The sequence below is a fragment of the Bicyclus anynana genome, chromosome 3 (genome assembly GCF_947172395.1).
Source record: "Bicyclus anynana chromosome 3, ilBicAnyn1.1, whole genome shotgun sequence".
NCBI lineage: Eukaryota > Metazoa > Arthropoda > Insecta > Lepidoptera > Nymphalidae > Bicyclus > Bicyclus anynana.
In genome coordinates this window covers 4,885,736-4,907,138 of record NC_069085.1, presented here as the reverse complement: position 1 = coordinate 4,907,138, position 21,403 = coordinate 4,885,736, and the positions used below count along the sequence as shown (strand labels likewise).

The 21,403-nt window shown below is 36.8% G+C and overlaps 1 long non-coding RNA gene across 1 annotated transcript in view; it reads left to right on the top strand.

The window, feature by feature from the left end:
• The first annotated feature begins 1,450 nt into the window (after positions 1 to 1,450).
• LOC128199858 (uncharacterized) overlaps positions 1,451 to 21,403 on the top strand; it is a 29,126-nt gene continuing 9,173 nt past the window's right edge. The window contains exon 1 of the long non-coding RNA XR_008252375.1: positions 1,451 to 1,699. This is a non-coding gene — a long non-coding RNA (uncharacterized LOC128199858). The remainder of the gene's footprint in view (positions 1,700 to 21,403) is intronic.

Here is a 21,403-nt window from a genome sequence, read left to right as displayed (position 1 = left end):
TAACTTAATCGAAGGCTAGCAAACAGCTAGCTAGCTCGTTTGTTGGTGTATGAATGGTCAAGCAAGTTCAAATACGAGCAAGTGGTTCAAACAAAGTATTTAAGACGCATCAAGTGCTCGTTATCGAGTTACACACGAGTATTTCCGGTTTATCGAGTTTTGGACAGATGCGTCCGTGAGAAAAGATTCAAGAGTGTTAACAGTTCCGCTAGTAATTGAGAGAAGCCTACTTGCTTTTATTGCCTACTCATCAAATAATACCGTACACCGAATTATGTTTAAGCATACATAACGGTTGCCGTAGATTATATTTAAGACAAGCACTGGTGCATGGCTATTTTTGTAAAATGTAATCTAAATTCAAGACCATGATCACAAGTTGATTCTTCTGACGTTGTTGTTTGGATTTTAAGATGTGCTGGCTCTTTTTTTGGCTGTCTAATGTATTTTTGTTTATGCTGCCAGTATTCTTGTCACTATTCCACGTGGCCATGATTTGAATAGCTATTAAGATAAGCTAGCTTTATTTACGAATTTGAATTTTGGCAGAGAGGAAATCATGGTTTTTTTTTATAATAAAACAAAATAACAAAAAGTTATTGAAAACATCAACTATAGAAGATTAAATGAGCCTTGAAATGAACACTACAACGATAGTGCTAACCGCATATCGATATTCAAATCGGCTTTCGCGGACATTATCAAACATTTTGGTATCCCAACACATCGTTAAATTACTCCTATGTAAGCAACAAACTCAATATTACCTCTAAAGTTCACTCAATATTATGCGACTTAATGAGTGACTTAGTGCGTGAAAGTTAGGTTATGTAAACAGTGTAGCAGTAACTAAATATCACCGTATTACTAAGTAGCTACATCTAGGCTGAGTTGTGTTTCGCAAAGCTCTCTGAGTCACACCTCCGGCGTATTGCCCCTTGATTTGCATGTTACGTTTACCTTTTGATATTGATAACTAGCCTGATTACGAATCAGAATTAAGAGTTGATAAACGCGCTTTTGTTGCTCATTGGCGTTATGATTATGCCAATTCTATTTTTAACAAAGCCTACTCGCATGTATATAGGTATGAATTATTAGGTACTTTACATATTTAGTTAAGTTTCAGTTAAGTTTGGAAGAAATCGTCAGAGGGGTAGAAGAGGGATAGGCTTCCATCTCAGATTGCATCGACATCTAACATTAGGTGAGATCATAGTCAAGGCCTAACTTCTTAATAATAAGCTTAATAATAATATATATTTAGTTGACTACAAATGATGTAGGAATCAAACCAGATCAAGTCTCGCACTATTACTAGCTATAACAACAAATATCAATCAACAGGTGTATTGATGTTGAAGTAGCAACTCGATTGCGATTATTTATAAGTCATACGTTCCATTGAACTTAAAAAGGATGCATAAAAAGGTTATGGTGTTATGTGTAAGTGGGTGGTCATAATTTTCCACATGGCTGTCTTTTGTACATTCACAGACAACGCTCGGCCGGTCAGTAGAAAGACCGTCAGGTAAACTTGATTCGCACAATCCGCCTCGTTTCGTTGTCGAGGATGTTAGGTTAGGTAGCTGGTAGTCTCGTATTGGTCACCGCTCGGTACGCACGTTGCTCGTTCACGTAAAATCAACTTGTTTACAAATAAAAGCCTCTGTGAACAGCGGGAGGATAGCTGTGACAGGTGAGTAAAAGTCATATTGAGGTTAAGGTTTTGTCCATTGTCTGCTAGCCAGTTTGCAATTAACGTAAGGTACAGTGTTAACAATGCTGTGTCAACTTTTGTTTTTTGACGCACGCTGCCTGGATGTAAGCTAAATTACCCGTGTTGTTATTGTTGTACGTGTTAATTATATTGTTTGGTATCTTTATATTCATCTAGTTTTATTCACGTGTTAGTTTATGTACTTAAATCTTTAAATTTGTCATTGTGGTGGACTATCCCGTTTAAGTTTGCCCGAGCCATGTTTGTTTATGCCGGTTCTTTTGTAAAACAAAAAACTCTGTACGCTAAAGTAATTGTGGTTTAACTGGTCCTACAAAATTATTATTTCACGATAATAACGAACTGATTTCTCTCGTTTAGCCATACATCACTCGAGACAACCACCTTGGAACATTTTAATGAAGGTGTGTTTCTTTCTGATTGCGAACGCAAATTGTCGTGTTCGTTAATTAGCCCATTTACCTGGTTTACACGCTTGATTGTACATTAACGTTTTGAGTCTAGGTCAATTTTGAATCACGACAATCGTGTCCAGTTTTATTAAAAGTTTACTTCACCTACTTAACGATATTTAGCATACTGCGAAGGTTATAAAAGTTATTTATAATTCTTTATAAACCTCTTTACCTTTTATTTATGTTTTTTTACGAACACTTACTAAGATTATTATTGTTGTAAATTATTGTGTTGTCATCGTCGTAAAGTGTTGATAAAACGACCTGTTGTTAAACTCATTTCCTAGTTCCAATATTATCGTCTACTTTTCCCGTAATATCATTATACAGTAAATAGTTGTCTATATTCATAATACAAACTGCAAGGAAGTCATGTCTGTGCGTTTACTTTGAAAAAATAAGTGTATTTATGTTAAAGACCCCAAAACTATTCTAAAACTAGCTGTCGCCGCGCGGTTTCACCCGCGTGGTTTCCGTTCCCGTAGGAATACGGGGATAACATATAGCCTTCCTCGATAAATGGGCTATCTAACACTGAAGTAAATTTTCTAATCGGACCAGTAGTTCCTGAGATTACCGCGTTCAATCAAACAAACAAACAAACTCTTCAGCTTTATAATATTAGTATAGATATAATATTTTTTTGACTGTATGTTTATTTCTTTTTTAGCTCAGGGGTTTATTTCATTTCATGAGATCCCTGCTAACCTATGTTCAAAGTAGGTTTTCTTTAATATTAATTACGGGCAAATAAACAGATGTGTCTTCTGATGTTAAGTGATAGCTTTGTTTCATTAATTTCGGAGTTACAGGAAAAACTAATTTCACGCAGACGAAATTGTACACGTTGATTAGTACGCAGTAAAATCACAACAGATAATACCAACATGTCAATTACACTATCTCTTGATAAGCACAAGTGCAGCCACTTAGTTGATAGCATCTCAAGTTCTGTTTTGTGGTGCATTAATGGACTAAAAGCCTATGATAGCCAGACCTTCCTAATTTTATAATTATGCGTCCTTAGCCTGTAGCCATTTGGCACGTCGATCCTCTTTCTACAATCACAAATATTCCTATACTAGCGGACGCCTTCGACTTCGCGTGGAATTCAGTTTTTCACAAATCCCGCAGGAACCATGGATTTTTCCGAGATAAAAAGTAGCCCATGTGTTCATTCAGAGTAAAATCTATTCCAAATTTCAGCCAAATCGCTTTAGTAGCCGCAGCGTAAAGGCTCCTAACATACAAACTTACACACAAACCTTCGCCTTTATAATATTAGTGTGATTAATAAATAAAAGCGTCTCGGGACGTTCGACAGAAGTGATAACTTACACCAATTGTTTTAATTAATTGAATCTAATTAATTATTGAATTTAATTAATTTAATTAATAATCATCCATTGTCGGAGAGGTGTGAAGAACATTTTGACAGCAACAACACGGCAACTTTTAAGATAGTCTGTGGTCGTAAAATCAGTCCGAAATTCGCTCTGCCAAGTGCAAGTGTCAAGCGGGCTAAATGCAGCTGCAACGCTTTACAAGCGGTTTACACTCCCATAAGAAGTTATCACTTCAATAGCTTCGTATTTTCTTCGGTATGATATTGGAAGTTTAGACATTAGTCTAAGCCTGTAGACATGGATTCTCATTTACAAACGCTAACGTTTCGAAAACTGACAAATTGTGTGGGAATGACAAATCCAATAGACAACTTGATCACGCGAACTGTCGATAGCAAATGTTATTGCATACAAATAACTTTTGAAGCGTTAGCGTTGTAGAAAGAGAATGGTGCCTCATGGCTACAGGCGTTGGACCCTTAAAATCTGCTACCTCAACACAAACAAACACTGTTCAATCTCCATAGCTGCCTACCATACTTACCTAAGATATAGAAACTTGAACTGACTTTTAGCTTTTATAAAATGACTAGCGGACGCCTGCGACTTCGTCCGCGAGGAATTAAGTTTTTCACAAATCCCACGGAGACCATAGATTTTTTCGGGATAAAAAGTAGTCTATGTGTTAATATAAAATAAAATCTATTTTAATTCCAAATTACAGCCAAATCGCCGCAAAATTGATAAAGTTTAATAAAAACTTTCATCCCCTATTTTATCCCCTCGGGGGTAGAATTGATCAAAATTCTTTCTTAGCGGATGCCTGCGTCATAACATCTACCTGTATGCCAAATTTCAGCCCGATTCGTCCAGTGGTTTGGGCTGTGCTTTGATAGATCACTATGTCAATCTGTCGTCACCTTTGTGATTTATATATTTAGAAGACTGTCTGGCTATAACAGGTAATCTTATTCTAAACGATGAACAGCGTGCCCATGATCCGTTGACAACAGTCTCAGGTCCATTGGGGTTAGTGTTACGTTGTAAACTTGTAAAATATACCATCTGTAAGCATGTCTGACGATTGTCAGCAAATCGGCCCTACGGAGAAAGTGCCGATGCACACCAACTTCGTCACTTCACTCTCAGATAAATTATTGCTCTTATTAATTTTAAATTCCAATTCGTTTAGTTATATTTAATGGTAGGCTTTACTAGCACTTTAGAAAAGTAAAGTTTATTCGTTTTGTAGTGAATTGGTTTGGAAGGCTTTAACGGTTTACAAAGATAGTAGCTAAAGCTAAAAAAACATACCTATTTCTGTACTGAAGTTTTTTAATCAACCCCTATTTAATATGAAAATGAACTTTTATCCAATAACCAGCTCGGTGAAGGTAGCTTCATACTGGGGTCCTGAACTATGGCATGACGCATATTTTCACATTGTACTTGTATAGGCTATATGAATTAGCGCATGATGGCATTTTCACTAAAAACCAGGAAAAACTGTTTGATCCATTATAATGATTTGTTTGCTCTTTCAAAGAGGTAAAAAAAGAAGAGAATTAAGAAACTTCTCCGTTTCTTAGTTGGTTAAAAATTAAATTTTTCGTAGCCCTACTCAATTATCCGCAGTTAGTTTTCATGATCCGTAGTTAACGTTAACCATTGAACCGACGAGGCGGTTAGTTAACTGAGCACATTCAAAATACGATTACCTACCTACATAGGTATACCGTAGTCGCCTTACAATAGTGACGCAACAGTGCATTTGCCCATATTGTGTTACAAGGTGAATTAATTCGGTGTACCTATCGGTTGAGAAACCTTGAACGTGTTTTATATACAACGATTAGTGCTGGGAAAGCAAGTTAACGGTGGCCGTGTCAAAGATATCGTGCGGAATCAATATGGGAACGGGTTCCTTTCGGACGGCCAATTAGCACAGTTACCGTGTGTCGAAAAGGTTAGTGGAGTGCACTAAGTGTTTGTTTATCTGATCAGGGAAACAAACTTTACACCTTACCCTTTCCAAAAAAAAAAGGATTTTCCAAATCGATTCAGAAATCTTTCAGTAGGTATCTAATATTGAGAACCTTTTGCAGGAAGAAAAAAAAATTGATCAATCCTACAGTACGATTATTAATTCCAGTCAGTAAAATGACAAGTGCAACTGTCACTGAAATGTCATTTTACTGACTGGAATTAATAATCTTAAGAGAGATTAATCGTATATACGAATAATTAAATCCAGTCAGTAAAATGACATTTCAGTGACAGTTGCACTTGTCATTTTAGTGGCTGGAATTAATAATCATACTATAGTAATCATTTTCAAAGAAGAATTGAATTGAATCATTTTCAATAAAAAATGAGAGTAGGTGCTATGTGTATTAGATTTCAAAGTAGGTATATTAAGCTACGAATGTATCAAACCCAGCATCCAGCAGCAAAAACAAAGTTGGCCAAACTGTCAATCAACATTGAAACCCAAGACCAGCACACTTGAGCCGGGTAAAAGGCTGTGGCCGTGCTCTGTTGGAGACGATATTGACCGCGATATTGGATCCTGGGCAAAACACTCGTTACATGATACTGAATAGTTTGATTTGACATTGTGTCACTGAGTACCAACTTAAAATTCTTTCATAAGAATAATAAAAATAAACCGACTCTTTGATTTAATTTTATTAAAATTTACAGTTATTTCACCAAAGATGGCGGACGGAACTACGTTCATAATTTTGTCCGTTTCCATGGTCGATCTTTGTGTAATGATATTCTTAATCAGGCGTACAAAGATTGAGATGGTGATAAAAAAATTGTGTCTGTGCTAGTTCTTGCGCCTTTTAATTTGTCTTCTTCGTCTTTTGTCAAATTCTTAATTTCACTAGAAACTTTTTATGTCTAATCAATTACAGCAATACCATTGGCAGCCGAAATAAACTTTGCAGTAGGTATATCCTTGAGCGATCTTTATCAGAGTCCTAGAGAAAGTCTTAGTGTTTTTTAGTTATTATCCAGTTAAATTTTAAAAACATAGGTTAAAGATCTCAATTTATTTAAATCCGGTATTTACTACCCTTACCCTATCGGCTATCGGCATGATTGAACAGTTCCCTAACCCCGTTTCAATTTTAGACAACATCGTTCCCAAATCATCCCCTTGCCGTCAACCGCTAACGTATCACCGCATTGATTCACTTCGATGTCGCAAAGAAGCTCTAAAGACCGGGAACCTATGATAGCCACACCTCATTTTAGGGAGGATGTAGGCTGAAAATGTGTCAACCCATGCTTCTATCAATCTACCATGGCCGTGGTGCGTTTGGAAGGTACTCGTTTCAAGGCTCCAGATCTTCAATCAACCACGAATAAATCGTAAATTTTTATTTTTTCTATAGAATATGATGAGGAATTATTGTCTCCAATCGCTAAAATATTAGCTTTTGCACTCCTTTAAGTTCTCTTGGAAAAATAACGATGATTTCCAAAGGGGTGTCGCTGAGCTAAGTGACTGACGTCTGATGACATAATTTCTTATATCCTGTGGAAAAGATGAAAAAATACGCGTTTTTGATGTTTGAGGGTCTGGAGCCTTAAACCTGCTATCGTTGTCATAAGGGTTCTCTAGTCTATGTCACTAGTCACTAGACAGCTAGACAGTTCTGCAACCCGGGTATAAACCATTAAAGTTCTCTTTAAAGTGTAAAAAAAATCGACGATTTCTTTCGATAGGTAGTCGCGAAGCTAAGATATTTTATATTTTGCCCCTGAAAATATTAAAAATATGCTCTTTATACTTGGACGGCTAAAACCTGTTGTCTTCCAAAGCCCCCTCATTCTAAACTCCATAATTGGCTACCGTTTTGGCCTATAGTAGAAGTACTATACGCTTAAGTAGTATATTCTTTGCATTATTATGATTTCTTCGATGCTCCGGTTTCGGGGTGAAACGTCCGTAGAAAGTATTTCGTTGGACCTGGGTGACGTTGTCGCATGGTATCGTCAGCCTTTCGCGGATGATAGCAAAATAAATAAATTATTATCTATTCATGATGACCTTCCGCAAAGTAATGCCCGTTTTTATCCAATATCATACGCTGACAAATTTTTAGCCTTCCCAAAATGAGGTAAGTGTGGCTATTGCAGGTCCATTATCACACGACGATACTCATACAATCCCGCTAGTCAAACATCGGCCGTTCACCGTCCCAGCTGTCCGTGTGTTTACTCCAAAGTCCACAATATGATATGTAAACCGACCGACCATTATTACGGGACTTTTAATCGAATTTCGACGGTGAAAGTAACAACGAAGGTACTCTAGGCTTTTAACATTACAATAAATTCTTGTAAGTTGTAATAAATATTGAGTGGAGAAACTAACAACATTTTATAGGCTTTAAGAATAATTAATTATATAAGAGCCGTGATAGCCTAGTGGATGTGACCTTTGCCTGCAATTCCGGAGGGTGTGGATTCGAATCCGGTCTGGGGTATGCACCTTCAACTTTTCAGTTGTATGCATTTTAAAAAACTAAATACAACTGAAGGAAAAATAGCCCCTTTCTTCCTGAATGATGATGAATTATAGGTATATAAATAGGTGCCTGATTATTTACTGTAGTTAACTTTAAGGCTCAATTGCTGGCCTATTCTCTAATTCGGTTTTTACTAACAACCTATTCAAATAAACATCAAATCAAGTAATAAATGTCATCTACCTACTGTATAAAGTCCGCGAAGGGGTTGTCAGTAGGCACCATTGACATTTGTTACATAGAATCTCAATTTCGTATATGTCAACTAACAAACGTCAAAGTTAGTGAATTAGCCTGCTGGTGGACATGAACTTAACCTGACGAATTTTTGTCACTCATCATCATCATTATCATTGTCAGCCGATGGACGTCCACTGCTGGACATAGGCCTCTTGCATAGACTTCCAAACAAAACGATCTCGAACCGCCAGCATCCAGCGGCTCCCTGCAACCCGCTTGATGTCTTCGGTCCACCTAGTGGGGGGACCAACACTGCGCTTTCCGGTGCGGTGTCGCCATTCCAGCACCTTGGGACCCCAACGCCCATCGGCTCTTCGAACTATGTGGCCTGCCCATTGCCACTTCAGCTTCGCGACTCGCTGAGCTATTCTGATTCGATCACGCAGTCACTTATGCCCACTCCGATTTAACTTAGACAAACAAACAATTTACCTTTTATCTACGTACCGCGTCTAAAGAAGATTTATCTCTTTAATACGAAACGTAATAGGTAGGTACATTTTTTCATGCCAAAATGACTCTTAGAACAATATCCCCTACGACACAATTAACCCTCTATATTTATGGGGTCAAAAGTTTAATTGGACAGCTCGAGTAGAGAGCGTGTAAAAAGCGCTGGAATTACGCAAGCGCGGAAAATTGTAATAAGGAAATATGAGACTGCCGGAGGCATGTGTAAGAACATGAGCTACCTATTCCTGTTACAAATAGATCTCTTCATATAAACTAGTATCTTCTTAGTCTGTTATATAGTGCTATTCTCTTTATTGTTAAATATATTTTTAACTAGCTGATGCCGTGCGGTTTCACCCGCGTGGTTCCCGTTCCGTAGGAATACTATTGAGGCTTTTATTCTGTAACGATGTTTAGTATAAATCACAAGCAAGTTTCGTATTCACCTCTATCTTTCTCATTCTATACATATTATTAGTTAGTGTTAGACAGAGATAGACAGAGACGAATCCGAAACTTGCTCTAGAGAGTTATGAAAACATCGTACACATTTTAGCTCTAATAGTTTACGTACTGTTTTTACTGCCAAGTTACATAGCTGTGTTTCGATCGGTATAGGCCTAAGTGGCATACATATCGAGATCGATATCGATACGATATTGATAAAGACAAATATAATGTAAACCAATAGCGACGGAATAGCGAAAATATCCCATTCAAAATATTTCCATCGCAGGGAATGAATATTTTCGATATGTCGTGGTGATATGTGATTATAAAACCAGTTTTACCTCGCTTTGTACGAGGAAACTCATCATTTCCTTATCTTGACAATACACATCAATTTTGATGATTTTTTTAAAACGTTTTTCCTTCCTTTTTGTGTTTTGTTATAATAGTGTAAGAGGTCAGATGCAACATACATAGGTACCTAATCGTTATATTAATAGACACATTTACTACTTAAAGCTCGATTTTTCGATTTATCGCAGTTAATTCAAGAAAATACTTTAATTTTCTTTATTTTTCCTCTTATATCTAAAAATTAATTGCTCACACTCGAAAGGGGCTTGAATTTATTTTTTATTTTCTTGGTTTAATACAAAGGTAGTTTAAGGTGGGAGTTAAGAAGTTCGGTTCAACTAGTTGTAAATGGAATTCAAGGCTTTATAAGAATATATTTTTAATGAGAAATAACTCAAGCTAACTGATAGCTAAACAAATCATGCCCACGTAGAATGATGGCAAGAATACTGACTGCATTCCCGCGTAAGACAACAAGGCACAAAAATCAGCCAGACATCAGTGAAACAATTCGGAAATTAATAAAAACAAATTATATCTTTACGTCCAAAATTCCTCAGTGCCTAAAAACAAAAGTCTTCAACCATTGCGTGTTGCCAGTGATAACCTATGGTTTCGAGACATGGTCGCTAACTATGGGCCTCATAAAAAGGCTTAGAGCCACAGAGCGAGCGATGGAACGAGCTCGAAGTGTCTCTGCGTGATCGGATCAAAGAACCAAAGTCACCGACATAGCTCAACGAGTCGCGTAGCTAAAGTGGCAATAGGCGGGGGCACATAGTTCGAAGAGCTGATTGACGTTGGGGTCCCAAGGTGCTGGAATAGTAACCCCACACTAAAAACCGCGTTAGTCGACCCACCACCAGGTGGGCTGACGATATCAAGCGAGTCGCAGGGATTCGCTGGATGCAGGCGGCTCAGGATCGTGATGTTTGGAAGTCCCTACAAAAGGCCTGTGTCCTGCAAAAAAGTTGCTTCAATAAAATATGCGTTAAAATGCAAACTGCGTCGCGACATTCGGTCGCAAAGTGAACTCATTGTCACGCAAACGACGCAATTACCGCGCCGAGTAACCCTCTGATTATTTCGTTAAAGTATTAGCGCTCTTTGCGCACTAATCGACGAGTGGGGCCTAAAAAAATGGTTTATTTTTCGCAAAAAATATAGTTTTTATCTCGGCGCTTAATGCCGCACCGTCGCCGGAAAATTTATGCAATTAACTCCACAGCCGTCGCGCCTGTGTTATTTCTGGCTGAGGTAAAAAGGAAAAATGAAAGAAAAACTGTTTAAACGTTTTATATTATTTAACATAGCGTGCAAGAAAAAAAATATATTTACAAGATTACAGACTGAAAAATGTGCGGAAACATCCTTGAAGTGTTTGTATTACAAAGTTAAACCTAAGTATTGTGAAACAAATCATTTTACTCGAGCTTTGAAATACGTGATCCATAAGGAAATGTTTTTGATTTTTCGATTGTTATTAAATTTTTTATTAAATTTATTAAATTAAACTGTATCTTTATTTAAATTTTATATTTATTTCTCAACACGATAACCTCTATGAATTGACAATGAAATTAAATGCCAGGGTTGTATTATGGTAGGCGTCCACAGATACGCATCGTACGTATCAAACGCATTGCAACAAACGAAATTTAACGTTAACGGTAGATAAAATACGTTCAATGCGATCCGTACGATGCGGATCAGTGGACGCACTTGTATGTTCTAGTAGCGGGCGCCCACGACTTCGTCCACGTGGAATTCAGACTTTCACAAATTCCGCGGGAACCATGGATTTTTCCGGTATGAAAAGTAGCCTCTGTGTTGATCCAGAGTAAAGTCTATTTTCATTCAAAATTAACAAAGTTTCATACAAACTTTAACCCCTATTTTATCCCCTTGGGGGTAGAATTGATCATAATCCTTTCTTATCGGATGCCTACGTCATAACATCTACCTGTATGCCAAATTTCAGCCCGATTCGTTCAGTGATTTGGGCTGTGCGTTGATAGATCACTATGTCAGTCAGTCAGTCAGTTAGTTAGTCAGTCAGTCAGTCACCTTTGAGTTTTATATATCTATACTACTAATATTATAAAGCTGAAGAGTTCGTTTGATTGAACGCGCTAAGTCAGGAACTAGTGGTCCGATTTGAAAAATTTTTTCAGTGTTAGATAGCCCATTTATCGAGGAAGGCTATAGGCTATATTTTATCCCAGTTTTCCTACGGGAACGGGAACCACGCTGGTGAAGTTTAGATATCAAGAGTACTAAAACTGTACTGTGCTCGCCTATTGCCCTTAGTTTACTTTATATTTTTTTACATGTCACGTAACGGATACGATGGGCGACCGGTCGTCCGATTTAGGAGTCAAATGGTTAAACGGTTTTCGATTATTTTAATCGCAGCGTTAGTTTATGGTGGTTCGCAAGAGCGCGGTGACCCCGGAAGAGTAGAGGCCCTGGGAACGACTATCGAGCTTTTAGTAGGTCTATCGTGAGTGCGCGCTGCACTGACCAATCTGCAATAATTTATAGTGCTTGACACTAAAAGATATTGACGATTCTATTATTATCGTTCACAGTTATCTTATTGCTTTATGTCTCGTGAAATATTGCGTTGGAATCCTTTCATTAAGCACCTTTTGAATTATTTCTGTTGAGTTTATTGGTTATTCTGTTGTTTTGTTTTTCGTTGTTTTATAATTTATTTTCATTTTATTGTATTGTTCTTTGTTTCACATTTATTAAGGTACGGTATGCTTTAAAAACTCTGGATAACAATAGTGTAGCGGCCCATTGTTATAATTAGAAGTCGGTTGAAAAATATCTAAAAAGTATTCATGTATTTGATTTTGTAGTTCATTTGCTCGTAAAGTATCGCTTATTTCACCAATTTCAATATCGTAATGTGTCTAATTACGCAAATGTGCCGTAATGTAAGTAACATTTATCATTCGTCTAAAAACAAACGATACTTTTTTAAATATTGTCAAAGAGTTTTTATTACAGAAAAGTGCTCAACATTTTATGAATAAAATTAACTTTGTGAGATAAAATATAGTAAAAACAACATTTAATTCTTTCATTTTAATAATTTTGACAATGAATGTCAATCATTTATCTGTATCAGAAACACAAAAATATTAATTTACTTTATTAGTAATACTGGCTGTTTTTGGTGCATTTGTCTAAAAAAACAAACGCTGGTGTGCGCACTTCGTTATCTGTGCAAAAGTGACAAGCGTATCAAAATGTCATCTTATGGCAAAGATGCAAATTAATTTTCAGAAAGTGTGTTAAAAGTGTGCTTCCACGCAAATGTGTTATAAAACGTCGTATGACATACGTGCGCTTTGATAATTACAGCCTCTGCTTCCTTACTATAGCTCTCGCCTTTGGCTCGAGCTGCAATATCGTCTCGGCTGTAATTTTCAACTTACCGCACTTATATCATAATGTACTATTTCAAAATTGGTTAAAAAATGACAAAGCTCTGCGGTAAAAAACATAAAAAAAAACATACGCGTCGAATTGAGAACCACTTCCTTTTTTAAAGCCGATTAAAAAATTAAAAAGAGACAGAACAGTAAAATCTCAATAAAGCATTTCTTGAAGGATTTATTTCGCAAGTAAATAAATAAATATGATATCTATTAGCAAAAGCTCAGTGCAACATTTCAAGTGTGCTTTGATGGCTAAAAGCAAAACTTGTTGCTTTCAAAATGAATGTTGTTAATCTGTATTTAGTTTAACTAATTTAGGCGATTTATAAATTAATTGTAATACTATAATATTCCCGGAAAAAAATCATTAAAATAACGAAAACCCAATTCTAAAACTCACGGAGATACAAACATATAAAATAAAAATTCGTTAAAATTACTTTTGAAAGGGACGAATACACAATAAAAAAAACCTCCTTTTTAAGTCGGTTAAAAAGAACTAATTTATTTTCGGATTATGTCGCGAGCAATAGCTTGTTAGTGAAAATACCTGCCTAACCTACCTACCCATTATTTATTAGGTACACAAGAGAACTTAGAAGGTAAGACCCGTTAACCCTTCCATGGTTGTTAAATCCAGCTTTAACTTCATTAAAATACTCCTTTTTCCGTAAAAAGGCTTTTGCCTAACACGGCAAATGATTTATTTCTCAAATAAACAAATACCATGCATGACCAAACCTTATTAAACTGTAATGAATCACAATTTCAAGTGTGCTTTGAAAGCCAAAACCGAAACTTTAAGCTTCCAAAATGAATGTTGTTTTGGCTATATGTAAGTATGATTTTTATTATTTAGGCACGTAATTATTTTTAATTGGAAAATTTATTCAAGTTTAGGAGGTGTATACAAAGTGCCTTTAGCATATTATACTGCGAAGTAATTCTCTGTTAATGGTTTTTCTTCTAACTTCAAGTGATTCTTTATTCATTATCCTCACAGGTATATTCTACATATTACACCTATACCTCCATGAAAGTCCTTAATTTTTAGAGTTACAGTTTTAAAAATTTGTTCATAAACCATAAAAAACTACGAAAAATAATGTGATTCAAAAATTTTTAAAACTCAACCCCTAAAGTTGTGAATTAGGGGTTGAAAGTTTACATTGATTTCCACGCGGATGAAGTCGCTCCAGGATATTCCCAACTGTGACACAGAGGTCTTTAAATTTTTATGTCGTGTAGTGTAATATTACCGCGGGTAAGCCGCGGGCTTACATGCCATTTTTTTTTTTTTTTTTTTTATTCTTTACAAGTTAGCCCTTGACTATAATCTCACCTGATGGTAAGTGATGATGCAGTTTAAGATGGAATCGGGCTAACTTGTTAGGAGGAGGACGAAAATCCACACCTCTTTCGGTTTCTAGACGGCATCGTACCGGAACGCTAAATCGCTTGGCGGTACGTCTTTGTCGGTAGGGTGGTAACTAGCCACGGCCGAAGCCATCCACCAGCCATTATGCCCGTATCGAGTTACGGCAAAATCGACGACTATCGGCTTAATATAACATAGTACAACGAGTACAAAGGATCACGCGGCCTCACGGGAGCTTGGTTTTCATATTATTGGTCTGGTTTAGCAACGAGTAGAATCAATTTCGGCATGCAGCTTTACCAGTTAGCAATTTAGGTTAGAAAAATATAAAACAAAACACTAACTCAAGTTCAAATTCGAAATTCGAATTCATCTCTCTCTCTCTGTATCACAATACTATAGAATGAGAAAGATAGAGGTGTATTCGATTCTCTTCGATTCGAATCGAACTTGCGAGTTATACAAAACAACATAGCACTACTGGTGGGCAAACTGCTTGTTCTGTTAATATTACAATATCAAAAAAAGAAAATCGAACTCGGAATCTCTCCAGGATAATCCCAACTGTGCTACAGAGGTCTTTAAATTTTTATGTCGTGTAATGTGTTTTTTTTTTTTTTTTTATTGTTTACAAGTTAGCCCTTGACTACAATCTCACCTGATGGTAAATGATGATGTAGTCTTGGATGGAAGCGGACTAACTTGTTAGGAGGAGGATGAAAAACCACACCCCTTTCGGTTTCTACACGGCATCGTATCGGAACGCTAAATCGCTTGGCGGTACGTCTTTGCCGGTAGGGTGGTAACTAGCCACGGCCGAAGCCTCCCACCAGCCAGGCCAGGACCAATTAAGAAAATCTCAATCTCATCAGACCTCCGTTTTGTAAATCCACCGCGCATACTACTGCGCCACGGAGGCCGTCAAAAAAAACTAAAATATGTAATATCCCCGCGGGTAAGCCGCGGGCTTACATGCCATTATGCCCGTATCGAGGGAGTTACGGCAACATCGACGACTATCTATAATGTTATGATAAGCTGATACGAGTATAAAGGATCGCGCGGCCTCGCGATAGCGTAGCTTGTCTATTATTGGTCTGGTTTAGCAACGAGTAGAGCCAATTTTGGCATACAGCTTTACCAGTTTTTGGCAATTTCGGTTAGGTTAGTTAAAAATATAAAACAAACATGAATTGATATGTGTACCAAATTTCAACTGGATTGGTCCAGTACATTTGGAGTAAACAGACAGACATTAAAATGTGCGCGAGTGATATTATAAGGGTTCCGTTTTTGTCCTACGTACGTTCGTAACCCTAAAAAGTAATCGATTATTATCAATATGTTACTATCATTAACCCATATTCAGCTCACTGCTGAGCTCGATTCTTCTCTCAGAATGAGAGGGGTTAGACCAATAGTCCACCACGCTGGCCCAATGCGGATTGGCAGACTTCACACACGCAGAGAATTAAGAAAATTCTCCGGTATTCAGGTTTCCTCACGAAATATCAATGCTACAAAACTAAGAGTACGATTCCGTCTGCATTATTATTGGATTTTTCCGGTTTTTTGCACAAATGGCTCTAAACTTCTATTATTATATCTGTGTAAACCGCTTGAAGATCCTTTACGTAGTTCCAAAGTGACAGAACGAACAATCAGAAAAGAATTTTAAAAACTTTTTGCTACTCCACCAACTCAAACTTGACTGGTTTGATTTTAATATTTAAAACAAAAGTTTTTATTAAATATAAAATCTAAAAATAGGTTTGCCACCTTGGATAGCTATATAGTAGAAAATACAATACAATGTATCATTTTGGAGTACTATGCTCGTTAAAAATAACAAATCTACGAGACTGTTGTAATCTCAGTTGTTTCTCAGGCTGTGCCGGACTTGGGCGAAAGTTGAAAGGAGCTTTAATTGGTAGGAGCTCGTAATGTCACGTAGAAGCAACGAACGCTATTAGAAAGGGCTACTCGAACTATTCCACATCTATAGAACATATTGTTATAGATCCAATAATTCTGGTAGGTACTCAGTTACAGAAGTTGTATGGGAGGAGATTAATAAAAGTGCTAAATGGAATGGAACGATTTTATTACCTACACACAATACAAAAGTTTGTATTGGTTCATGAAAAAAGTTGACAACCTCGTACAGTTTTGTATGCGTACTAACCTTTTATTTTAGAAATATCGTTACCTAATCATTAATTCATTGTAACCTTACCTTACCTTATCAGCCGATAGACGTCCATTGCTGGACATAGGCCTCTTGCATGGACCTCCAAGCATAACGGTCTCGAGCCGCCAGCATCCAGCGGCTCCCTGCAATCCGCTTGATATTCTCGGTCCACCTAGTGGGAGGTCGAGCAACACTGCGCTTTCCGGTGCGGGTCGCCATTCCAGCACCTTGGGACCCCAACATCCATCGGCTCTTCGAACTTGGCCTGCCCATTTCAGCTTCGCGACTCGCGATTCATTGTAAATTATCATTAATTTATTTATCCCGGCTTTTAGTTACTTTATGTTTTTTTGTTTTTCGGTAGTCACCGAAAATTGAACACATAACATGAACTTGTACCAATCAGCAACTATATAATAGTAAATCGACCAAACTTGTCGTTAGTTTGGTTGTCTGGGAAACAATTTGTTTGAACAAAATATGCTTGGTGATAGCTTATTGGAAAGCTGAAGTCAGCTTATTTGATCTTAAAAAAATATTTCGTAATATTAAGTGATGAGCCGTGATAGCCCAGTGGGTATGACCTCTGCCTCCGTGTCCGGAGGGTGTGAGTTCGAATCCGGTCCGGGGCATGCACCTCCAACTTTTCAGTTGTGTGCGTTTTAAGATATTAAATATCACGTTTCTCAAACGGTGAAGGAAAACATCGTGAGGAAACCTGCATACCAGAGAATTTCCTTAATTCTCTGCGTGTGTGAAGTCTGCCAATCCACATTGGGCCAGTGAGGTAGACTATTGGCCTAACCCCTTTCATTCTGAGAGGAGACTCGAGCTCAGCAGTGAGCCGAATATGGGTTGATAACAACGACGATTAAGTGATTGTTTAAGGAAAGGCAGTTCGCCTACCTTATTGCTCTGTTACAAACATAGCAACAGTTAGGGTTTGTGGCAAAACCTACAAATACCTTGTGCCTGATTTGTGCCTGAGGTATATGTGTTAAGGCTCATGTCCCTCATATTATCAATGCTCCTTGAAATAAGATTCGGTCACTCTGTTCTACTATTTCTCAATAAGGCTATTACGTAGTCATTAGAATATTTTTAGACTCGAATATGTTCGTAACTAATTATTTCCTGAAAGTATTCTAAGCGAGATTACGTTATACTAATACCCGAGGGCGAAATTCGCAAGTCACAGCTTCATACTGATATAAATCGTGTTATGTAAAAATAGCGCTAACGGTTTTGAGTCTGCATGACTAATTTTTCGAGGAAATCGCAGAGATAGAACGGATATCCTACTGATATTATAAACGCGAAAGTTTGTATGAATGTTTGTTACTCTTTAACGTCGCATCTACTAAAACAATTTTTCTGAAATTTGGAATGAAAATAGATTTTACTCTTCATTAACACATAGGCTACTTTCATCCCGAAAAATACATGGTTCCCGAGGGGATGGAAAACTAAATTCCACGCGGGCGTCCGCTAGTAAGTAGTTACATATATTTCCTTCCTCGATAAATGAGCTATCTAACACTGAAAGAATTTTTCAAATCGGACCAGTAGTTCCTGAGATTAGCGTGTTCAATCAAACAAAAAAACTCTTCAGCTTTATATATTAAAGATATATAAAGTATAGATAAGAATTGAATAAAATGTAATTTTTTTCAAGTTAAAAATAGTATATTTTTCAAATCATGCAATAATCTTGCTCGAATAGCATACTTATTACTTATACAAACAGCTGCTGAAACAACATTCATATTACGAGTATAACAACTGCGAATCGGAAACATAAAAGAGGTAGGTATATGGCAAACAACAGGTGCAAACAAAATGGATTTGCTTTCTAATGTTAGCATATTTAATTAGCAACTGTCATAGGAAATATGGACTATCAACACGCTAGCAGCTTCCGTTGCATGCTCATCTCGAATTACAGATTTTTTATCCTATTTGTTGACGTTATACTGACTGACTTAAAACGTAGAGTATGTGTCACATTCACTAACGTAAGTTAGTGAGTTTTTTACCTTCATTTATTACCGTACGTCTGTTTTGACGTACACGATAATAAATCTATACAAATATTATAAAGCTGAAGAGTTTGTTTGTTTGTTTGTTTGTTTGTGTGTTTGTTTGATTGAACGCGCTACTCAGGAACAACTGGTCTGATTTGAAAAATTCTTTCGGTGTTAGATAGCCCATTTATCGAGGAAGGCTATAGGCAGGCTATATATTATCCCTGTATTCCTACGGCAACGGGAACCACGCGGACAAAACTGCGCAGCGTTAGCTAGTCTTAAATAACTAACGAATATGAAATCACGTGACTTAAGAATTACTAACATACACAAACGTATATGTTAGTAATTCTTATTCACTGTTTGTTTAATGGTAACTGATCATAATTGAGATTATAGGTAAAAAATTTCATCCGGTGCCTTCTGACAACCCTCCGTGGATATAATAGAGTAGTTAAATGACTTTGCCGAGTTGACATTGTGATTTGGTTAACAATGGTATTTACGCAATACGTAAACTACGGTTGTTATTGATTTGATGTTAATTACGAGTACGTATATTAGATAGACATACGCCACAGTTAGTGAATCCGCCGGCCAAACTTATCCCGCTTATCCTAGTCAATATAATTAAGTAGTCTATCCCCATAAATAATTAATATAATCGTAAATCATAAATATAATCGTAACTAATTAGTTATATAGAACAGCGTTTTTCAAACTTTCGGCTCCAGAAACCTTGTTACAATTTCCAAGTGACAGCGAACCCCTTACTAATAGAAAACCTTGAGTATGCTAGTCGATCAGCATTGCTATTCTGTATTCTCTTCACCTTTATCTCTCTCTATCTAACACGATACTATAGACAGAGAGCGATAAATACAAATTAGAATGCTTTGAGCATGCTTATTCAGGAGCATACTTAAAAAATAGCATGCTCATTGTTACCAACTGTAAACCTATGATAAGCCTGCTCGTATAGAGCATACTCAATAGCAAGTTTTATGCATGTGTACCTTATTATTTAAAAAGTTTCAACATCCATATTTCTTGTAGCTACAAATATGTAAGATGTGATATAACAAAGGCTTTAATCGTCACTCAGCTTCCCGATCGTGATAGTTGGATCGTGTGAAACACATTAGAATGTATTTATGTTAGATGTTAATTTGTGTAATGGCTTTTCATTTCCATGTTAATGTACTAAAGTTGCCTTATATTTTTATTAATTTGTCGAACTATTAACTAACTCAAGATGAGACACTCGAAAAATAAATTTATTGGAAGTTAGAGTTATATAGTTAATATTCTATAGCTTTATTTAAATAATAAATTGAAATATATACATATAAGCATATATAGTAGGTTTTCGTGCAATATTTACAGACAATTATATGCAAATATTTCATTGTGAATATTTAAATGACGACATATACTTTAAGTCCACACGCTTGTCTTGTAATATATGCATAATAGGTATACCTATTTAGGCGTGCAATTTAATTAAGATTTATTAAAAATTTCAATGTAATGTCAACAATGTGCTCCCATTCTTACTTTACACAATAACATAATAAACAATGAGAAAATGCAAAACAAAGCAGTTTTAAATCACGCGTGCCATTGACGCATGTCAATTTCGCAACACATGATGCACTAGCAGATATATGTCTCGCGGTTTCACTCGCGTGGTTCCCTATGTACGCTACATTTTATCCTCGTGGTAATACGGGATTAAATATAGCATATATTGGTGATGATATAGCTTTCTACTGGTAAAAGAATTTTCAAAATCGGTTCAGTAGATCCAGAGATTACTATAAACTCACATTGATCATAAAAGTATGCGTGTTCCTTATTTATCATTATCGCTGATCGCTCCATAAATATCTGAGCTATAGTAACAATTTGTAGGTGGGAGTAGTTGCTGATAATAATAATCATTGGAGACAAATCTTTTAAAAACGATTATTCGCCATATTTTTAAATTGGCTCTAAAGTAAGGCATTGACGGTCAAATATTCTCACGTTTCTGTAGCGCAAACGGCAGCGAAGACTTTTCATAAGTCGAGCCGTCATGCACGCAGTGACCAATACACGATCAGTTATAGTCGTGGGTGCTGCAGAAACGTGAGAATAATTGATCGTCAATAGCGTGCATAAGGGTCTTAAAAAATCCGCAAGCGCAACAGGGGGGGATGATCTTTGGATCTACTATAATTATACTATATTTGGATTTTGAAAATTAGTTTGTCAATAGGAAGCTACGTTGTTTGTGAGTGTATAGGCTAAATTTTATCCCCGTATTCCCACGGGAACGGGAAGTACGCGGATGAAAATACGGGGTGCGTCTGCTAAAAATAAAAACAAACTACCATCGATAAACTTTTTAATCGCTACTAAAACAAAAGTACTAGTACAAGTACTCGTAAATCATGGCCTTCATTATCACTGTTCCGTTTTCAAGTCACGATCCTATCAGTGATAGAAGGTAATTATTGTTTGTTTGCATTAATTAAAGTGATCAGATGAGAGTCATTATAAAGTCATCGTCCATTATGAGAGATGAGTGTAATTAAGTACATTAACACGATGAAACATCGTCAGCGGCCAGCTGGGCTGTATTCGATACAAGAATAAGGTTCTTTGTGACCCTGAGTCACGCACGAACCGCTATTGGTAGGGTCGCAACTTTTCATTGCTTTTGAAGGACCCTCCTGGATCTGGTACATATAAGGTCCTTATTACGTAATAATTAAGTTAAAATTTTAC